This window comes from Carettochelys insculpta, chromosome 1 (genome assembly GCF_033958435.1).
Source record: "Carettochelys insculpta isolate YL-2023 chromosome 1, ASM3395843v1, whole genome shotgun sequence".
Lineage (NCBI taxonomy): Eukaryota > Metazoa > Chordata > Testudines > Carettochelyidae > Carettochelys > Carettochelys insculpta.
Genome location: NC_134137.1, coordinates 148,401,623 through 148,422,514, shown reverse-complemented (window position 1 = coordinate 148,422,514; position 20,892 = coordinate 148,401,623).

The window sequence follows — 20,892 nt, the reverse complement described above, 5'->3', positions numbered from 1 at the left end:
TCCCTCAGGGGCAAACTGCAGTCTGAAATGGCCACTCGTCACTGACTGGGGGCTTGGACCTGCTGCCTATTCCTGCCCTGGCTGCTCTCCTAGGCCCCTGTCACTGGGCCTCAGACTGGGGTTTATTCACGCCTGAGCTCCCCTGTCTCACCCTGCCTTTCCCCAGCACTGCTCTGTCCATAATATTCCCTGCTAATCAGCAGCTAAGTCCCTCACCCTCCAAAAATGGGACAAGAATGAGATCTGTCTAGCTAAGAGCCCTTCTTATAGGGCCCAGCTCTATAAGATTGGCTGCCTGATTGGCCCTGTTCAGATTGGGTCCCAGCTGCAGCCCTCCCAGAGCTGTTTAAACCCTTTCCATTCCAATTTGTGGCAACTGCATCATCACAGTGCCTCCCAGCTAATCTTCTCTTTCATTAGAGGGAATATTGTTGAAAGTATTATGTCAACATCTCATACCGGAGAGTAATATGAGAGAAAGCTTGTGAGAAGAAAGGACAAAAAGAGGGGAGGCCTCTCTCAGGACTCCATCTGCAGTGCATAGTAATACCCTGGGGAGGTATGATGGGGTAAGAGCCCCCAGACCACCCTGAAGAGGTTAAAACGGCTCAGAAGGGGCTGACTAATCTGGTAGGTGGTACTGAGGGGGTGGGTGGAGAAGGGGAGACCTTGGCTTATCCGATTAGCACTAATTTAAGACGGAGCCCAGCTGAGCAGGAGAAGGTGGGGACTTATATGGAGTCAGCAAGTGAGAGCAGAAGGGGGCTAAAAATCCAAAAAGATGAGAAGTTATTATATCTATATGAACAGAAATAAGTTACTAATTCTGTAGGTATGATATTTGATAATGAGCCCACTTGAAGGGACCATATTCAAAATATTAAAGGTAAATGCAAAGGTAGAACTGACTTAGGTAAAGATATCTCCAAAATGTCCTGCAGAAGCAGATGAGAAATAGCAGTAGCAGCATCCCTCAGTCTACGTAGACTATGGAACGCGCCCTTCGTAGTTCCTTTTGGCATTCTCATTTGCAGCGTCGGCTGTGACTGTGAAGACCCACACGAGAGTGACAGTCCTTACTGCATCTGTTGCATACGTAATGCGTGTCTGGCAGGTCCTTGCTGTGCTTTCTGTGGGCTCGCTTCTCCTTTGCTAGCTGTCTGATCCTCAACTCACCCTTCTGAAGACCCTTGTATAGTTCCTGCCTCCATCTGCTGCGATCATCTGCCAGCTTCTCCCAGCTGTCTGGCTTGATGTCTACTTCCCTGAGGTCTCTCTTGCAAACATCTTTGTAGCGCAGCTGGGAGAGTCCGGGAGGTCTTTTGCCAGAGGCTAGCTCGCCACACAGCATGTCTTTCGGGATCCTTCCATCATTCATCCTGTGGACATGGCCAAGCCAGCGGAGCTGCTGCTGCCTGAGGAGGGTGTGCATGGTTGGGATTCCAGCTTGCTCAAGGACGGTAGTGTTGGACACTCTCTCCTTCCATGATATTCCAAGGTGAGATATTCCAAGATGAGAAATAATGGTAATGCTATATAGAGCGCTAAAGAGATCAGTTATTGTGTACAGATGTCAGACCTTCGGATCAGCAGTGAACACAAACCTGAGAAACCCTGGCTCGACCCCAACACAGCTATTGCACATCACATGTGGTGCCTTTATTACTCTGCCTCTGTGTGTTCTAGTTAACCGCTGATGACGTACCTTTCTCTCTCTCTTAGAGTGAAACTCCTAGACAGCCTGCTGCGGCGAAGTACAAGGTGGCATGGAGGGTGATAACACAGCTAATATATAATCATTGTTCAGTAATAAGTGGAGGCCAGGTAGGAAAAAACAAACAAAATACAAAATTCCACATGGAAGAAGGGCGCAGAAGCAGATAACAGATCTTAATGAAAAGAAAGGATTGAAGGAGATCAAAATCTACAGCTATGGGAAAATACTTGGAAGCCCATGAAACGCCCCACCTTCCATCCTGAGAGAGACACAGAATTATATCATGGAAAAAAATCAAAAAGAGAAGACTGCTACAAGATACAGCACATAAATATATTTGTGATGAGTGGAGACACTACTACCAAGTATCTACAGGTGGTTCCAAACAGGAAGGAACATGAAGAGTGGAAAACTTACACAAACTACCTTTGTATTCGCATTTAAGGGTTTGCTAACAGGATTTAAGCTAGCACAACTTAGCACAGCTAGCTGCCATAGCCATCCAGTCGGACTCCTTATTAGAACAGGCTCTTTTCAGTGACAGGATCATAGCAGAAATGATCCTAATGAAATATTGCCCCTAACAGCCAAATTGGCACAACTGGATGTAACTACAGGAATGGCATGGTTCCTGGCGCACACGGGAGAGCAGGCAACAAATTAGTGGATGAAGAGGCAGACTATGCTATTAATCATGAACATGTTGATTTAGGAAACCCCTTAAGCAAAGTGGAATTTAAACACCTAATCAAACATGAACTTAGTAAGGAATGGCAAGAACTGTGGGCAAAGGAAACAACAAAGAAAATTTTGGGGCTCCCAGGGGAAGGGCAAAATGGCTCTATTTAGAATTCTAACAGAACATTGTGGATTACATAGTAATTTCTTTCCTTTTAACATGCACAACAATGAATTATACATAACATGTAAGATCCAGGAAATAATAGATCCTATCAACTGGGATTATAAAGGCTGCACCTGTGAAAGGGTGCGTTTATATAGAAAACCCAGAATCCTTAAAGTGACACTTTTTCTTGCAATACCTGCCATGAATACAATGAAAATGGGAGCAATTAAAAGTTATTCTGTAGTTCCTTAAGAATACTTCTGGGAAAGGTATGAAATCCCAAGCATGGAAAAGATACAAAAGTACACAGGAGGGCAGTCAAACTCAGACAGCAAGTTCAGGACTTGCAAAACCAAAGAAAAAGAAGAAGGCTGCATTGTGGAGCCCTTTGCTCACTTTCTGAACCTTGTGAGCAAAGAAGGGAGAAACACAGGTGGGAGCAGAATCCCTGAGATATTGAACCTGAGGGAAGTGGTTGAAGAATGAAACCTGCAGAAGGCGAAGTAGGAAGAAGTCCAGGATAACAGCAGCAACGGTTTAGACAGCACAGACCTTGGCCACTGGTTGAGGGTTGCTGAACTGGAACAGGAAATACTGATTCCTAGAGAGCAAGGGGGCCTGTGGGGAGAGCTCAGTGAGGCAAGGGGGTGTCAGACCGGACAAAGCTAATTCTCAGACCCAGCCACAAGGAGGCACTACAGTAGTAAGCATAGATCATTACAAGGGAGACCCCCTATTACCTAGGCACCAGTTCTAACACTAAAAATCACACAGCATCTGTCAAATTCAGACCTGAATGAATCACCCTCTCCTCCTTGGCAGTTGTTATCCAGAAGAGTTTCCGTGGGACAAACAATGGCGAGGTAGGTGGCACACTGACTCTGCTGCTCAACGTTAGGCCTTTTTGCCTGTACCATGTCCATGTCTGAGAGAAAAGGGTGACAACCAAACTCTGCCAGGGAAGGTACTGCCATCACCCCTTTTCCATTCAGGCTTTATTACCGCACAGGCAGTGACCCTGTACTGGATTTGCTTCACGCAGTGGCAGAACTCTGTCTACCAGGCAGGGTAGTGGCCTTCCCCTGTCCCCACTGCCAGAGTCTCTCTTTGCAATGGGGGAAGGCTCCAGCAGCAGAAAGCTGCCAGATCCTTTTCCTGCAGCCAGCACATTTGCCCACTGCCTCCCCGTGCCAGAGCCTTTCTCCACTACTGGAGTTGTTTCCTGAGACTGGGAAAGGCTCAAGCACCACACAGCTAAAAACTGCCACGTTGATGGGAAGCCATGATCTAAGTGAGGAGAGAATCGGCTAGAGAGCCATGCAGGGTACATATCATGACGGTATCCATACCATTCAGGGATATCTATACTCACGTGCATAAGCCAAGCTCTGTCTGTGCTGCGGCTTAAAGCCAAGCTAGGGGTACTGCCCAAGTCCATACTGTCACGCTGCCCACAGAAGTACACAGGCAGCTATGTCTGTACATTTTTGGTTTTGTAGTCTTTACTCCATATAACAACTGTAACACACCAGGTAGCACTATTAGAAGTCTGTAAAAATAAGGATCTTCTTATAAAGTGCCTTTGCACAAATGCAGCTTTCAAACGCAGTAACTCCATTAAAATGAATTTGTAGCTGACTGACAGTAGTCAGCACAGGACAGTGCAGCACAACACACATTAAGAAAATCCCCACCCCACCGAGTACGCTCCAGCAGTGAAAACATGAACCACTTCTCTGTGCTTTGCCACTTCACACCTTTGTTACCTGCAATGACAACGGTATAGCCTACCAATACAAATGGTAATTTGTATCTCCTTTGAGTTTCCATGGAAACTGTGTTTATGGCATTGCTGAGTTATTGGAAGAAAAAATGAGTTATAAATAATAAAGAGGCTAATGTTGTTTCCCTTGGTCTTGCTGAACTGCTTCAGGCATCAAGACAGATGAATTGGATAGAAATGGGAGGGAGCCGCTCAAACAGCAACACTTATTATAGCCTGTGCTTTGTTAGTGGAAAGGCCGCATCAGTGGTAAAGCTTCCTAATGCGATGGTACCAAATTACTTTTTATTAACCATTATAACTACGGAAGCTCTGACCTTTTTCAAGAATAATAAGTTGTGCTATTTGTGCTATAGTAATTTGCAGATTCCATTGCATGCATAGAGGGGGGGAAACTCTCCATTTTGGTTTTGGTGTGCATGTTGCTTGTCTTTTCTCTGGTATCATTCAGGCAGAAAGAAAGGGATTTGTTGTTTATTTATACTCCTACTCTGGAGTCCTCTGGATATTACAGAATATTTCTATCACACCTACTTTAATTTTGTAGATATATGGAATATTTATATGGATACGTATCCCACAAAGAAAGAGTAATTCACTCTCCTACTGCAACCAAGTTATTTCATGGAGACAATGCTTCCTTTCTTCTCTGGTTGCAAAAACAAATGGCTCCAGCTTATTGCACACTTTACTGTGACCATATCTTTGTCTTGACTTTCAGAAGGATTGAGCCCTCAGAGGTACAGCTGACGTCAACGGGACCTGCAAGTGCTCAGCACTTTGGAAATCAGTGCAGCAGGGACTGTGAGGTGTTGAGTGCCTTCAAGTACTGTTGAAATTAGTGGGAGCCAAGGATATCCTGAGCTTTGCAGAAGCTATATAGTGACTTACAAGATAAGGCCCGTTAGTTGCTTTCAGAGATGAGCCTGAATTTAAACCCAGAACTAAGCAATGCTTAGATCCAGATTCCAATCTGAACTTTGCAGCTTTGCAGCTTGGCCCATTGCATTCCTTCAGGGAAAAGACCCAATATAATGGATCTATAGTGGATTCTGTAATAATTGTAGAATAATCATGCCATTATAATTTTCTTCCTACACCCAAGCTATTACTATTAGTTGTTGCCTTGTACGCTAGAGCATGACAATATTTTAACGCCTTACAAATCTTAGTCTCTGTTGTATCTGGAAAGGGAATGGCTAATATTCTCACTGATGAAGGCTATGTCTACTCTAGAAGCATCTGTCAACAGAAGTTACTGTTGACAGGGAAATCTCGACAGTATTCTGTCAATGGATTGCATCCACACACAACTTGCTCTGTCGACAGAGAACTGCTAGGCTGCACTGCCTCCAAGAAACTGGAAGCCCTCTCTGTCAACAGAAGTGTCTACACTGCACTGTTGTCAACACTACTCTGTCCAGAGATTGTTATGCCTCAAATTTTTGAGGGATATACAGTTGAAGAAAATGCAGAGTTCTGTCGAGAGAATGCTTTAAGTGTGTGGACGTTCCCTGAGTTATGATAGAAGGCCCCTTCTGTCGACAAAACTCTGTAGTGTAGACCCAGCCGAAATGTCTATATTTATAGATGTTTCTAAGCACTTGACCTTGTTGCAGAGGGATTGCCACATGCATTATATGGAGTTCGTTCCTGGCTCTGCCACCAGCCTGCTGGGTGACCTAGGACAAGTACTGCTCCATCCCCATCGCTCCAGCTTCGTCATCTGTAAAATGAAGATAATGGAACTGATCTCCTTGGTAAAGTACTTTGAGCTCTACTGGTGCAAATCTGTATGTAAGCACTAGGTATTACTATAATACACATGGCAGTTCCCTGCAATATGCATGAGGAACCTTACTGAATTCAGTTGAAGTAGCTTTGAGGTCTGTTTTATTAAAAATGGAAAATGTGTTATCATGGGATTGTATACAACATCTATAGGTAGGAGATGGGACTCTGGGAAGAGTCGTATTTCAAATAGTCCTTTGAAACTCAATGTGCCAGACAAGAATGAACTTTGGGGACAAATAAAGTTACAAGATTAGCCAGGAAAACTCTGTGGGGGGTGTTGGGTAGGGGGTATATGCAAGCAGGCACCTTCTGGTTATGCAAGAACTCCAGCTTGTGAAGCCAGAGGAGAGGACCTTTGTGTGCTTATAACCTGTTATGTATGGACAAGATCAATGGCCCAAATCGTATAAAGGAAAGAATGAGAGCTTTATGGGTGTGCTTGGTCTGAGCTTATTAGCACACATGTAGTTTCTCCTATTGTTTTCGTGTCTTTTCTATAATGCTTTCATCCTAGACAAAGGAATATGTATTTACCTCAATTTTCTTATTAGTAACAAAAAAAAAAAACTAAACCAGAAGTATTATCCTAATCTTGAGTATAAAAAAAAAAAACAGGATTAACATGGCTTCTGCAGCCCAGAGAGACACAGACAACTGAATCCCCTCGCAGCCTGCCTGACTTTAGGACAAAAACGTCCCTCTGGGGAAATAAGGAACAAAGAGTAACTCCATCTTTATCTTTCACTTTATTGGCCTGGTTGAACTCCAAAATGTCACCCACAGTGTTAGGGTCGATCTATAAAAAAACAGTCACTGAGCAGTGAAATGCAGGGTGTGACTTATGTGCTTGTGAAGCTGGCTGATAGGGTCACTGCTTTGAGCCATAGCAGCATAGCATGCAAGGCACCCAGAGCTTCAAGACAGGTGGTGACACAGCCCTTACTAGTCTGGGTTGAACCCCAAAGCATCACAGAAATCTAATTTTAAAGTTCTGAGGTAATGAAGGTGAGAAAGAATTTATAAACAGCAAGTTGTTAAATAGACCAAAATGACAAGTTTCAGATCCTAGAAACAAGCACAACTTTCCTAATAACTTATTGGGCTTGTCTACACCAGCCCCCAACTTCGAAGTGGCATGTTAATCAGGGCGATGGGAGATTAGTAATGAAATGCTGCAGTGAATATGCAGCACGTCATTATGCTAATTCTCCCCCTCGGCAACTTCGAAGCATCAAACTTTGAAGTGCCAGGATGCATGTAGCTGCAGACACTTCAAAGTGCCCGCACTACTTCGAAGTGCCTTTACTCCTCAGAATTGCATGCTGGCACTTCAAAGTTTCACACTTCGAAGTTGCCATGGGGGAGAATTAGCCTAATGTAGTGCTGCGTATTCACAGCACTTCATTAGTAATCTTCATTAGTAATCTCCTGTTGCCCTGATTAATACGCCCCCTTCCAAGTTGGGGGCAAGTGTAGACCCAGCCATCGAGATCAATTAATTAAACATTGCTTTTTGTCCCCCTTTTCCTTTCAAGATATGCTTGTAATATAACTTGAGGTTTATAACCTTGCAACCTGGTAATTCATTTTATTGCTCTCAGCAAATTAAAAATACAAATGATGGATATCATTTAAAAGATAAAGTTATTAATGATTCAGACTCTGGGCTTTTTCTCACTGACTTGGTGGTATAATTTTGGAGGACTATCCCTTGGTTGGAGTACTAGCATATTTTTAAAAAAATGCTTAGCTTTATGATCACAATTTCCAGAAATGTGTGCCTGAGTGAGGTTCTTCAGTCCCCATTAGGTCCATACATCAGTTGCCTTGTTTTTATTTAAATGGAAATAAATAGGAGCTGCTGGGTGCTCTGTCTCTTTGAAAATCAGGACAAACCACTGTTTTAGACACCTAAACATGGATTTAGGAGTAGAAAGAGGCAAGCCCATATTAGGCTATGTCTAGAGTATAGACCTTACACCAGCACAGCTGTACTGCTACAGCTGCATCATCTAAGGACTGTGCATAGCCGCTGTAGGTCAGTAAGAGCTCTTCTGACAGTATAATTAAACCACTGCCAATGAGCAGTGTTAGCGATGTTGGTAGGAGTGTCTATGACCGAAATAACTCTGTCTGCACTGGTGCATTTGGTTGGGGAAATTATGTCAACCGGGGGTTTTTTCACACTGCCGATGGACAAAAAGTATAACTGACAAGTGCTAGTGTAGACACAGCATTAGTGATAATGTATTGCCTGGTGTTTTACACTCATTTGTTCTATATCTGGCATTCTGTAATGTTCAGCACACGACTTAACTATGTGGCTCCACTGATGATGCCTCATGGCCACACATGAAGGAGCGGGGAAACAGTTATGTCACTTCCAAGTGTCTACAGCCTGGAGAGAGTTTTCCATTCCACATGCAGATCCATTTCCTGTGAACTTCTTTGCTGCACTAGTATACGTAGTTGTGCACCATGGTGGCTTGATGACTTAGGCCCTGCTTGGTAGCCCATTTAAGTCAACGGGAGGCAAATACCCTAAAAAGGTGATCCTTTATCAGCTACAAAGGTGTGGTGAAATGCAGCTCATGTGGTGGGACAAGCATGCGGTGGCAGCAGTGGAGGTGGCTCCTCCGGCTCCGTTGGGCTCCAGCCACGGATTGGCTAGCATGGCGGCAGCTCCGTCCATGGCACGGCTTCAGCCCAGGGAGGCTCATGTGGTTCCAAGTGAGTAATCTCATGGGGGGTGGTTCCTGGCTTGCAGGAGGCAGTGCCTGTCTGGAGCGGGGTGTCTGGCTTGGTGGAGGGGTGGCACCTGGCTGCGGGGTACGGGGGCTGTGGCAAGCGGTTAAATTTCTCTTGGACACCACTGTCCTAGAACATGTTACATTGGAAACCCTGTATCTTATCTAAAGAGTCGGGGCTTAGAATGAAACATGTCTGTGCATGAGTAAGGTTAGCACACTCCTGTTGGAGCAATTAGTGGAAGCCTGAAGTGGCCTAGCCCACACATTGTTAGTGGTGTGGTGTGATCTATTACAGCATTGCTAATTATGCTTTGAAACATTGATTTTAGGAAAGAGATGGAGTGCACTGCATTAGAGAGCAGTTGGACCTTGGCACAAATGTACTGCATATATTGGGATGGAAGTCAAGATTGGCATGTACTTGTATTCCGTGTGAGGACTGGAAATGCTTGCTAGCTACAGAGGAAGCTTAACTACCAAAGCTCTGGAGACAAATCCAAATTTCTAAACAAAACAAAACCAAAACAAAAAAGCTCAAGGATAAACTCACCAAATATTTTGAGAAAGGCTCCTGCAGACACCTTTCCCATTTCACTGAAGTTTGATACCACCTCCTCCAGAAAGCAAAAGCTGGACACCAGCCTGCTCTCCCCACACAGTACATTACTGCACACTTGAATGCAAAGCGAGACATGTCTTACCATCTCTTCCTGGCCAAAGTCTGCACAAAGCTCAGCATCTGTGCATAAGAATGCAAACTCGTGTCACAACTGTGCCTTCACTGACGTACTCACAACATTGCTGAAAGCAGATTGCTCATATCCTATAAATGGATGACAAATAACAAGCAGTCCTGTAGCACCTCAAAGACCAACCATTTTAATTAGTAGGTAATGAGCTAAAAGGAGGTTTTACCCATGAAAGCTCATTACCTAATAAATAAAAGGGCCAGTCTTTAAGATGCTAGAGAACTGCTTGCTTTTGTGAAGCTGCAGATCAGCACAGCTGCCCCCTTTGAGACTGTAAATGGATGATAAGTCTGTTGCCATTGGAACTTGTACCCAATAAACCCTTTTATTTGTTGTTTTCTGGTACCACCGTGCTGACTATGACACTTGCCCTTCCACAGGGTCTTACAGCATGCTGGGTGCACAGGCGCATCGGGCGGGTAACCTGCTGGCAGCAACAAGGCTGCTGTCACAGCTGGCGTTTTAGGCAATAATGTGAAGGGAGCAGTGAGCGCAGAGGTCATTGTACCACTTTGATTTGCATCACTTCTCTATGGATTTCCAGACCCGTAAGTGCAGTTTTATAATAAGTATGAGAAATGTCACAATAAAAATATATTTACAAATGTATATGTCGTATATGCCTCAGTGACTCTTTCCTTAAAGTGTGGATCTTCTCTTGGAAGCACAGGTTGAACTTCTCTAATCCTGCACCCTTGGGACCAGACTGGTGTCAGATGAGAGAATTTGCCAGACCAATTTGCCATTCACTATTGTCTAGCAGCATTACCAACACTTTCACTGCTTATTGAGCTCTTAGAAGACAGTTGAGGTAAATTACAGCTAAGTACCAGCACGGAACATTGAGAGCCAGGACTGGTGTCTGGAAATAAACTTGATGGAACTGTGGGAAACTTGGCTACACCCATGATATATGGTCATCCAGCTAACTAAAATGCCAGATGATGGATGTTCCCAGATGACAGAGTTCCAGATTAGAGGGGTTCAGCCTGTACATGTGAGACCTGATCCTTGCAAGTATTCAGGGTCAGATCTGATGACATCAGTGACAAAATTAAATTTCCATTTTTTTAACTGATGTTAGGCTGACAGAGCCAACACCAGGATGAGAAAGATCACAAGCATTGGGATTCTATTCCTTTTTGTCTGTCAGCAACACAATATTTTTGCTAATGTCTAAATACCTGCAATGCAAAGCCATTATAGTCACCAAGAGCTTCAGAAAAAATACGGATCAAACCCCACAGACCACTGCCACCTTTATGCGCTTCCGATGCTGTGAGCCGATGCCCAGGTGCCAGCTAAAGGTCTGGTGGGGCAAAGGGGGTGATGCCACACCAGCAGCTACGCTAAGCAGCCAGGGCAGGCTGGGTTCTTTGGTTTGTGTTTAGTTCGGGTACAGCAGCAAGAGGAAAATTACACTTAGAGAGGCTTTCACAGTTACTTTTTACTTATACAAAGATAGAAACAATTTAACTAAGACAAATGATTAAAGTACAAGTTAGTACTTGTGGTTTTTAAAGGGGAAACAACACAATTTAACTTAAGAAAAGTTTTAGACAAACTAGCTAGCTTAAACTAATACAAGTAATGTGTACACAAGAAAGGCACGTTGCAGGTATGATTTTTACCCCTGCCTCTTAGACCTGGTGGAACCAGAGTCTTTCCCTCAATTGCTATAGGAAAGAAGTGTAATACAGGTGTAATTCTTACCCCTGCCTCCTAGATCCGGTATGACCCAGAATCTTTCTCTCAATCCCTCGGGAAGAAGTAGATACGAACCAGGTGTCCCCAGTCTCGGGAGTTAATTCCAGACCTGGCCAGCAGGTGGGCTGCCAAACCCCTTTATACCCCTTTATACCCCTTTTGTCACGTAGGCTTCTTCCTGGTCTCAAGTGGCCAATCAGGCAGAAGGTGTTTGAACCCCAGGTTTCCCACGGAAGGTGCAAGGCTCAATTTGCACCTGTGAATTGTGGACAATTGGGCACCTTTGGAGGTGATGGGCGGGGGTTCCCTTTTCTTCCTGGGGAAGTGATCAGGCATGTCAATCACCAAGATCAGCCAGAAGGGCGGCCATTAGCTAGCCCATTCACTGTCTGGTTTTTGTGTATAGTAGAGGGGCTGGGAGAGACAGCACACCTGCGTTCCCAGGACATCAAAGGCCGCCTGTCTCCCCTGCTTGTTTCTCTCTCTGTCTCTCCCAGTGGGGGGGAGAGGAAGAAAAGGCCAAATGGGGGGTTCATGTCTGGCTACAGATACCCCCTCACCAGCTCCATAACTCTTGCTAATACAAGACTGTTGTTGACTAATCCCTTGCCCCATCAATGCACGTTGCTACAAAGTGGGCCTAAATGCTGAAATCATGCATTTATGCAGCAATTTGTCAAGTTCTGATAGGCTTCATTTGGAGAATGACATTTACAGCAGAGGGACTTCTCTCTGCCCTTACTTCTCTCCACTAGACAATGGCCACTAGTGTCCTCAATCCTAAATGTCTTTTGGCAAAGGCATGTATCATCTAGCAACTTTATTCTCTATGCAGCTCTCACCAGCCCTTTAAGCATGATTCAGATGCTTCTGTTCCCTTCCAAACAACACTTAGCTAAATCCAAATAGGGACAGCCTGGTCCTATTAACATTTAAAATACTGAATAGTTAAAACACAAATAAAAATGTTGCATGGTCACTGTGAGGCTTCTATTGACATAATGTTGTGTTTTCTACATAATAGGTCCTACATGTCCAATACGATAGCCAAATGAACTTGAAAATTTCATAATGCATTCCCTAGTTTTTGTATGCATGTTTTTGTATTATGAAAGCAGAATCTGGCCATCAACTGTATGTACTGTTTTATGCTTCAATATTGGAGCAATTTTAAAATTCAATACAAGATCATGAAGCAAAAGATAGAATAAGTGTCTGAACTTTTAAAAAAAGATCTTTTTAGACAGAACTGGTCAAAATGTCTCTGTGCATGAAATAGTTTTGCAGTTTCATGCAGTTTAAGAGCAAATGATGGCCAGCATGAGAAATGCCTACTGAGTTTGATCACACAGAAATTTGACATTATAATATCCAAGTTAATTTTGTCTATGAATGTTAAACTGACCAGGTGGGTATCCCATTCTTTGGGATATTAGAGGGAAAAATTCACTTACGATTATTGCTCCAAAGATATCAAGAAATATATCTTCTTGTTTGTAAAGGTGTACATGAAGATAAAGGTTCACAGTTGCAGTTTAGGTAAACTATTTACTGCTATATACCGTTATTATACAACAAAATCTATCCTATGAAGGCTGGAAGGTTGGAAGAATTGCCCAGAATAAAGAATCTAGTCCCAGCCAAGCACCAGAGCTTCGAAGAATTTGATCTGGGCAAAAAAAAAAAAGTGTTGCTTTAACTGGAGCATTTAATATATGTTAACATTATTTGCAGGTGGCTCTGTTTTTCTTGTATAATGTTATGATAAAATTTTGTGTATGATAAAGTCAGACCAACACATGAAAACTAAAGAAATTAAATCTAAAGGACTTCAGATTTCCCCTGGGAAGCTCTTCAGGATTTTGTGAGGTTTCAAAACAATTTCCATTTGAGTGTTTTGCTGACTGACAGAGAACTGTCTCTTAGAAATTGCAGAATCTCACAGAAGGGCCATTCCAGTGGTCACTGTTCTCCATCTGTCTATGTTCACATACCTACTCTAATGTAAATGCACAAGTGCACATCCATATGACCTTCTGTCCATGTGTACATACAAATCCAGGTCCTACAGCAAGGTCCATACAAGCAGCCCCCCAGCACCTGCACAAGTCTCATTTACTTCAGTGGATGTTTGCCTACATATTGCACCTTTCAAGACAGGGATCAGTTTGTAAGCTTTTGAGGGACTTGAACTTTTATTTGCTTTCTAATGTGTTCTGCAAACTGATAGAGTTAAATAACTATAATAATGAATTGGCAGGAAATCTTGTAATTTCACCTATCCAGAAAAAAGAGAGTGGGCTTTTGTTTAATGGAATTTGGCAATTTAACTTTTTGGACAGCAATTCCCCTGCAAGGCTGGGTCTACACTAGAGAGCTTTGTCGACAGAAGGGCCTTCTGTCAACATAATTCAGAGAGCATCTACACACTTAGGCTGTGTCTACACTTGCAGTCCTCTTTCAAAAGAGCCATGCAAATGAGGGAAATCGAAAAAGCAAATGACGTGCAGATTTACATATCTGGCACCTCATTTGCATATTCTTATTTCGAAATAGCTTCTTTCGAAAGAAGAAAACCAGCGTAGACACTGCTCTTTTGAAAGTAAACCCCACCTTCAAAAGCGCCCTTCTTCCCTTTTTTTCTTTCTCTTTTCCAAAATCTACCATTTGGTGTGCAAATTCTCACGAATATCTAAGTTATACAAGGTGTTTATAATACAGTAATGACATCAACTTTTGAAGGGGGAAATGAGAACTGGAAACAAATCTTCAATAGCAACAATGATTTGTGTTGTTTTTGTGCTCTTCTCTTAGAATAGAAAGGAACATAAACATAAATAGAAAGGAATAAACATAAACATAAATAGAAAGGAACATAAACACTGCCAAATTAAGTGTAAAAATGTAATAAGAAAAGCCAAAAAAGATTTTGAGGAACAGTTAGCCATAAATTCAAAAAACAATAGTAAAATGTTTTTTAAGTACATTAGAAGCAGGAAGCCCAGTAAAAAAGCAGTGGGGCCTCTGGACGATAGAGATATAAAAGGAGCAATCAAGGAAGATAATGCCAGTGCAGAGAAACTAAATGATTTCTTTGCTTCAGTCTTCACGGTTGAGGATATTACAGAGGTTCCCAAATCTGAGCCGTCCTTTGTAGGTGACAAATCTGAGGAACTGTCCCAGATTGAAGTGTCAGTAGAAGAGGTTTTGGAACTAACTGGTAAGCTAAACAGTAACAAGTCTCCAGGATCAGATGGCATTCACCCAAGGGTTCTGAAAGAACTCAAATGTGAAATTGCAGAGCTATTAATGGTGGTTTGTAACCTATTCTTTAATCAGCTTCAGTACCCAATGACTGGAAGACAGCTAATATAACGCCAATATTTAAAAAGGGCTCTAGAGGAGACCCTGGCAATTACAGACCGGTAAGTCTAACGTCAGTACCGGGCAAATTAGTAGAAACAATAGTAAAGAATAAAATTGTCAGACACATAGAACAACATGATTTGTTGGGCAAAAGTCAGCATGGTTTCTGTAGAGGGAAGTCGTGTCTTACTAATCTATTAGAGTTCTTTGAAGGGGTTAACAAACATGCAGACGGGGGGATCCAGTGGACATAGTATACTTAGATTTCCAGAAAGCCTTTGATAAGGTCCCTCACCAAAGGCTCTTATGTAAATTAGGTGGTCATGGGATAGGAGGAAAGATCCTTTCATGGAGTGGAAACTGGTTAAAAGACAGGAAACAAAGGGTTGGAATAAATGGTAAAGTTTCACAATGGAAGGGGGTAACTAGTGGCGTTCCCCAAGGGTCAGTCCTGGGACCAATCCTGTTCAACTTGTTCATCAATGATCTAGAGAAAAGGGTAAGCAGTGAGGTGGCAAATTTTGCAGATGATACCAAGCTGTTCAGGATAGTCAAAACCAAAGTAGATTGTGAAGAACTTCAAAAAGATCTCAGCAGACTGAGTGATTGGGCAGCAAAATGGCGAATGAAATTTAATGTGGGTAAGTGTAAGGTAATGCACATTGGGAAAAATAACCTCAATTATACATACAATGTGATGTGGGCAAATTTAGATACAACAGATCAGGAAAGGGATCTTGGAATTATAGTGGATAGTTCTCTGAAAACATCCACGCAGTGTGCAGCGGCAGTCAGTAAAGCAAATAGGATGTTAGGAATTATTAAAAAAGGGATAGAAAATAAGACGATGAATATCATACTTCCCCTATATAAAACTATGGTACGCCCACATCTTGAGTACTGCGTGCAGATGTGGTCTCCTCACCTCAAAAAAGATATACTGGCGTTAGAAAAAGTTCAGAAAAGGGCAACTAAAATGATTAAGGGTTTGGAAAGGGTCCCATATGAGGAGAGGCTACAGAGACTGGGACTTTTCAGCCTAGAAAAGAGGAGATTGATGGCCGATATGATAGAGGTATATAAAATCACGAATGGTGTGGAGAAAGTGAATATTGAAAAGTTATTTACTTGTTCCCATAATATAGGAACTAGAGAACACCAAATGAAATTAATGGGTGGTAGGTTCAAAACTAATAAAAGAAAATTTTTCTTCACACAGCGCACAGTCAACCTGTGGAACTCCTTGCTGAAGGAGGCTGTGAAGGCCAGCACTCTGACAGAGTTTAAAATAGAGCTTGATAAATTTTTGGAAGTTAGGTCCATAAATGGCTGTTAGCCCAGGGTAAAGTATGGTGTCCTTAGCCTTTAGTCAAAGGCTGGAGACAGACGGCAGGAGACAAATCGCTTGATCATTGTCTTCGGTTCACCTCCTCTGGGGCACCTGGCACTGGCCACTGTCGGCAGACAGGATACTGAGCTGGATGGACCTTTGGTCTGACCCAGTATGGCCGTTCTTATATTCTTATGTTCCTTATAAAATAGAAAGCTTTTAGTACATTTAATCATTAACAACCATCCAGTTAGTTGTGCAGATTTTTCATTCCCAGTAGGGACCTGCTCCAAAGACCACAAGTCAATAAGATTTTTTTTTTTTTTGGTATTAGCTTCATTGGGAACTGGACCAGACCCTAGATGACCTGCTCTGCTCTATGACCCATCCATGGGAGATTTCTCCCCTCCACTAGCTACAGGTGCTAACTTTCCAAGAAGTACAAACAAATTTTAAATGTTGTCTTCAGGCTACTTGAGTCTTACTGGGTAGTAGCATCCTATACATGTAGTCTATTGACTTCATTGAGACGATTCACAACATACAGTACTGCTGAATGTGAACAAAGTTATCAGAGTCTGGTTTCTGAGGATCCTTCCTTCAAACAGCTATCTGAGAAAGCAGTGCTAATAGAGACTTTTCCCACCTGCTGTTTCAATTAAAGCTGTCACTACTTTGTGCTAGTATTGTAGCTTTGTCCAACCCAGAACTTCAGAAAGACATAGTGGACAAGGTAATATCTCATATTTTCTGACTACTTATTAGACTGAAGTAATAGTGAGGCAGATCTGGATTTATTTTTACTGAAGTTCATTTCTCCAAAGCTACTCAAACTGCAAAAAGAAACTCATGCATGTTAATCTGGTGTTGAATTTGCCTGAGTAGGTTCTTCTACATGTCATCTATTCCAACACAAAATGAGAAATTGACAAATAAAAAAACAAAATGAGAAACCAGGCAAGAATTATAATGAAATCAGAATGTAGTAGTTAGATGATTTTTAGTTGATCCCTTTCTTCCTTCTTTCTTTGTAAGCTGTGCTGTTGCACTGAATTTCTTTGGGGCAGGAATCTGTCTCTACTCTGACTTTAAAAATTTCATACCACATTTCTGGAAGGATTACAAATATCTGATGATGATGAGGTAGCAATAACTGTTAGAGCTGTAGAATTTAGGAGAGCTCAGTATGCCTCTCGGAAAATGCTGGCTTCCAACTTGTTTGGTCTTGTGATCCTGAATTTTCTTTCTAAAAAGAGGTTTAAAAAGAGTGTATTTCCCACCATCAATTTATCCTTCACATTCACCAGATACGAAGTGTTACCGAGAGTATGGAGTATTACAAATAAAAGGCGAAGTCCTGCCTTCAGCTGGGCCTCTTCAGCTTCTGTTGACATCAAGAATGGAGCAAGAATACATTGAAGGCTAGACTATAATGGTACTTATTCAACCTGGTGATGATTCACTTAGGGTTATCATATTAGATGTTTGAAAAAATAGGACACCTCTGAGAGGGCGTGTATCTGTACCAGTGTCTACCAACTCACCTTGTATTAATGTACTATATGTACTATAACACATTAATACAACATGAGTTGGTAGATATAGATCAGATATACTCCCTCTCAGAGGTGTCCTCTTTTTTATATGGTAACCCTAATTCACTAGGCAGTCAAGTTAGAGTTAGTTTGGGTTTCCACATGTGAGAGGTTGAAAATTTTCATTCTCAAGCAGAAATATATTTTTTCCTATTTTGCCTTTTCCCATATAGAGAAGATATCCATGAAGTAAAGCAGCACAAATGCCTTTTCACATTCCAATAAAGGAGATTATTAAAGAATGTCCTCCATGTTCTCTTTTCTCCATCCTCTCTCTCTTTCCAATGGTTCCTTCACCTGCTGGGACCAGCTCATTTGGTTGAGCTGATTTGGTTGAGTTAATGAAAGGTCTTGTCAATAGGGATTCAGTGCATCTTAATGAAGTCTCAAGAAGGCTTCCAGTCCTTCTTTTTTAATGAAGTCATTTCCAGATACTCAGTATTTTTATAATCTCATTCCTATTTTTCAGTGCAAGACTTGTGGAACTGACAAGACTGTGTTTCTTTTCAAAGTTTCAGAGCTTTTCCCAAGGTAGTCACAACTAAATGAAAGCCAGCAGCACACGAAATAGCCTTGCAATTTTAAAGGGTTGTGGTTCTGGGCCAGTTCCCAGGTACACAATTAAAAAGATGACTCAGAGTCTGTAGTTAGAATGTGCCAAATTTATTTTGGGTGGTATTTCACGGGGGAGTCAAATACTTTCATTAATGATTAATTTGTTCAAGTATATTTTGTACAATGGACTGAAATTGAAACATAAATACAAAAATAAAGACATTTTTGTTCACCTCTTCGAAGGGTAACAGATAGAAAGCACCTGCTTCTATAAGCAGGAGCCATTTGTTAATCACAGTACAATCATCTAGAATTTCTAGGAGACATGGAAAGATTAAATGAAACAATCTGCGGCTTGTATGTTTGGTATTATCATGGCAGGAGTTATCAGGTGGTACAGTTACAAATAGTTTTCCAAATTTTTTTGTGTCTGAGGAAGATTTTGATCTTGGATGGTGGGGCTGACAGAGTTGCTGGGCCCCTGGATAAAGTGAATGGGGCCCATCACTTCCAGAAAGGGCATGGCTTCAGGTAAAAGGGGTGGTGCTAAGCCAGCTTTTGACATTGGACAGAGTGCACCACACCCATACCTCCAGCCCTCAAAACCACCCAGAGTACTCCACGTGGATCTCCAGAAGCAATGTAAAGCGTCTGGATCTCTGGCTGCTGCCACCACCCTTTTCAATCACTGGGCCCTGGGGCAATTGCCCTCTTACTCCCCCACCCCCCTTCAGTGGGCCTGGACTTGGAAGACGTGGTGTGTGCTAGCTTTGGTTGCTCAAGGATGTTTGGAGAAGTAGTAGGGTGAAAAGCATGAAAATTGATTCTCTACTTTGGTCTCTGATTAGAGTCAATTCTTGAGGCATTGTTTGAGGGTTGCCCTGAAAGTTGTTTGACCATTTCTGTTTCAGAATTGGTTTGTGTGTGTAAGTAGAACAAGTAATGCTTAGAATGTACCCATAATTTGTGTCACCAATTTCTCCTCTGCTGGGAAAGATTTGCAAGACACAAATATTTACTACCGTTGGCAGAACCCTGAAAATTTAATATCAAAGACAGTGGAGACATACAGCAGAGTCAACAGCCACTATGGGTCCTGGGTCAAGGTGTTGGGTTGTGGGGCTGTCTGCATGTCCCTGGAAGAGGCATGGCTTCATGCAGAAGGGGTGGGACAGAGGGCAATCAGCCCTTAGCATTGCCAAGACTGCAGGGCACACCCGTCCCCACCCCTCAGAGCTGTTTGGAGCAGTGTTCTGGCAGCAATTGAAATGGACTTGGGGCTGCATCCAATGCTGCTGCTCCAGTAGTGTCAGCCTGGAGATCCAGGCTCCTTTGAATCGCCAGGGCCCAGAGCAATTGTCCTCTTTAATTTCCTTCCCTCACCCCCTGGTCTGTAGGCCAACCTAATATTTTACTCTCTTCCACTTTACATGTAATCTATTCTATTGCTACAGTAGTGTTTTCTCCTTGGCCCCTGCTACTTGCATGTTCTTTGTCTGCAATAGCTCCACCTGACTTTTCTGAGCTGATAAACCTCTTCCTAGCAAGTGAGAAGCGTTTACCTTTCAGTATGTTTCTTTGACCAAAAACGTCCTTGAGAGCAATGGGCAAGATCGAGGAAGAGGTAGAAGGGATATCTGTGCAGGGGCTAAGAATTAATAATATGAGGCTTGCAGATGGTATAGTTATCATTGAGGAAGATGAGGAGAAGCTAGAGAAAATGGTGCAGGTGCTAAACGAAAAAGGGAAGTGGTACAGTCTGATTATGAGCATCAAAACAAAAACAATGGTATTTGGAGACAAGTAAACAGGAAGGAAGATCAGTGTAGATAAGATTGAACTAGAGAACGTAGAGAAGTTCACATATCTGGAGAGCAACATAACGTGTGATCTAGACTGCAACAGGGAAACAGCAACCAGAATAGTGACAGCAAGAGCAAGTTTGAAGGCTATGGATAAGATCTGGAAAAGTAAAACACTTAGCTTAGGAATGAAGCTGAGCATCTTGAAAATGTGCATATTCAGCAGCATGTTGTATGAATGTGAGACATGGGTGATAATGAAAAATTCAAAGAGAAGAATATTGACATTCTAGAGGACTTGTTATAGAAAGATCCTGAGAATAGGATGGATGCAGAGGAATTATATAGGAAGACACAGCCGAAAGAGAACTTACTACAGAAAGTTATACAATGCAAATTACAGCTATTCAGGCATATTTGCAGAATGAACGATGAACGAAAAATCAAACCCCTGGTATTTGACATAATGGATGGTTCAAATAGGAGAGGCAAACCCCACTGAGAATGGGTAGATGATATAGTAGACTGGTGTGGAGCTAGTCAACAGAAACTAAGCCATTCCGCCCTGGATGGGGAAACATGGAAGGAAACAGTGAGAGAGGCATCAGACACCAATGTGCGCTGAGCCCATGGTTGTTGATGATGATGATGATGAATGCAGCTGCTAAATCTATTCATTTCCTGTCAGCCTGGTAAAGAAAATTATCTCTCCATCATTGTGCTTATCAATCATTAGTTACTTTAAGGCTTTTTTGGGTTGGGGGTTGTTTGTTTTTGTTTATTTTGGGGTTTTTTTAATTTTTTTTATTTTCTAAGATCTCATCCCGTGCTTACATCATAACGAATGTGGGATTATGAGCTGGTAACTTGGGGAAATGTAACATTCATTTGTCTGAA